Raw genomic sequence first — 2625 nt, 5'->3', positions numbered from 1 at the left:
GTGTCCCCCATTTTTAAAAGCACAGCCTCGCTGCTACCCTGCAGGATCTTCTATCCACGTCCCTGCTTTCTTTTTCTCCCTGGCACTTCTCCCAGCCCACAGACTATTATGGCGTTGGTATTTGTTTATTGGCTAGCTGCCTGCCCCTAGGTAATGTGAGCTCTTTAAGGGCAGGGATTTTTGTCTGATCACTTCTGCACATAGTAGGTGCACCACCCACCCTCTCCATTTCCATTAGTGGCAGAACCTGCCCAGTTTTCTGAGTAAAGAGCCCAGCGGCCTGAGAGGGAGCTCATTTCATTCTTAGCATCTGTCCACTGAACAATGAGACTGTTCCACTGGCCCAATGCCTAGGATTCTTTGATAAGATTGGAAAGATAATATTTGTGTCCATCTGTGAACCTGTTTCCCAAGTAACTGTTTGGGTTATATTTTTTTGTTTGCTTTTGACCACAGAGAACATCCTGGTTTTCGATCCAGAAAATCCAAGAAGTGTTAAGGTAAGTGTGTTTTACCAGTACCTTCCTTGTTGTGATCTGGTAGCGTCCCAGATAAAGTAGGGAGCTGCCTGTGGCGAGTGTTTGGGAGGGCCATCAGACTCATGCACAACTTCCCTCACAGAAATGTCTCCTGCTGAGATCAGCACTCCCCACGCCCCACCACTCCCAGCAGAATCCTACCTTTGGGTAAACCATTGTGCTGGTTTCAGCACATAGGGGAAGCCCCTGCCTCCCTCTTCCCCAACCTCCCCAAACCTGAGCACACTTTCACAACCAGCTATGTTCTAGTAACTTCTGGGGAAAAGCCAGAAGGTGGTAAGACAGGTAGGCCCAGGTGAGGGTCTTGGTGGAGGCAGAGAAGGAGCAGATGCTTCAAAGAGGCAGGGGGACTGCTGCTTCTGACCCTTCACAGGCTGGAAGAGATCTGGTAGCCCCTCGATGCGATCTCAGGAAATTCCCCTCCCCTTGGTTCCTCTCTTATTACAGACATGCTTGCATCAAGTTCCAGACAAAGCTTATCCTCTGCATCTCCAATACACATGCTCTCAGGGACTGAACCAGAAAGAGAAGCCCTCATGTTTCCCCGAAGCACTGACCGTGGTCTAGAAGAGCCCTACATAAGCTGCCTGCTTCCTCTACCCACAGTTCCATCACTCCTCTCCAGTCAAGCCTGACTCCTCGCTCCTCTCCTAACGTCAAGCACACTCCCACCTGGGGGCCTTTGCACTTTCTCTTCTTCTGTCAAGAATCCTCTCCCCTCAGATATCTGTAAGGCTTACTCCTTCTCTTTTTTCCCAGACTTTGTTCAAAGGTCACCTCAGTGAGGCCTCCCCTGACCCCTCCGTGTAGTATAGAAGCATATTCATGCTGGAGCCCCGGTGGTGTCGTGGCCAAGCATTGGGTTGAGATCCTCAGTGTCAGCAGTCTGTAACCACCAGCCATTCCATGGGAGGGAGAGGTGGCTTTCTACTCCCGCAAAGAATTATAGTCTTGGAAACTCACTATGAGTCAGATAGGACTCAACGGCAGTGAGTTTGGTTTTTGTGACTTCCAACACTCTATCCCCCTGAGCCTGCTCCATCTTTCTTCATCCCACTTCAGTTATTTATGAAGTGCCAGTGATTATTTACTGGCCATTCAGGAGCTAACCGAACAGACATGTCCTGCCCACACCCTCTGACAGAGTACATGCACCCACTCTTCGCTTATTGGCATGGTTAGGTTCAAGAGACAAATTGTGATGTGAAAATGGAGACTGACCACCTCGGCCAACAAAATGGAAGATACTTACTTACACCATCACATGTCTGCCAAAATGCATCATCACGAAACTGCCAGACGATATTGTTATATAATTGCCAAAGTACATTACATAACTTCAAATCATGTGTGAGCCAGGATGACACATAACTCTCATTGCCAGCTTTACTCAGAGTTTGTTACTGACAGACAGACACCGTTAGTAGGCAAACTATTATAAGTGTGAAATGTCAGATCGTGAGATAGCCCATGAGGGAGGAACAGGTGTATTATATTTATTTGAATACAAATTTCGTGACAGCAAGGGCCTTGTCTGTTTAGTTCAGAACTATATGCCCAGCACTTGGGGTGAGTGAGCGCCGGACACAGGGTCTAGAACACAGCGAGGAGTCTCGGGCCTGGGCACAGAGCAGAATCATGTGTGTACTGCACCCTGCGATTCTGGGTCAGGCAGGCTGGCTTGCAGACTGAGCATCTCAAGTTTTAAGAGCTTCCCCGGTGACAGGAAGGTACAACCCCTTCTAGAACCACTAACCTGCTTGTGTCGGCACCCAGTGCCAGCTCTTCCACCTGCTTCCTTCAGATCATCTCAGAGTCTCTGGAGGCCACCATACCTGTCGTCCCCACCCTCAGGGACTCCAGCTCCTTTGGGGTGGGGCCCAAGAACCCAAATTTCTTAAGTCTCTCCCGAAGGTTCTCTTGTGCAGCCAGGGTTGCACAGCCGTGCTTTCTATTGGCCCTGTTCACCCTTCAAGGATCCGGGTTTGTGATGCCCTAAGCCACAAGCTGCCTCAGACCCTCTCGAAAGACCGAGAGTAAAACTCTGATCCTACAGCTCTGCTCTCCACCCAGGCACTACAAAGCA

Source organism: Echinops telfairi, unplaced genomic scaffold, assembly GCF_000313985.2.
Source record: "Echinops telfairi isolate 266 unplaced genomic scaffold, ASM31398v2 ScPeMD7_7472;HRSCAF=8510, whole genome shotgun sequence".
Taxonomy (NCBI): Eukaryota; Metazoa; Chordata; class Mammalia; order Afrosoricida; family Tenrecidae; genus Echinops; species Echinops telfairi.
The sequence above is the reverse complement of the archived record's forward strand: the minus strand, read 5'-3'. Positions refer to the sequence as shown.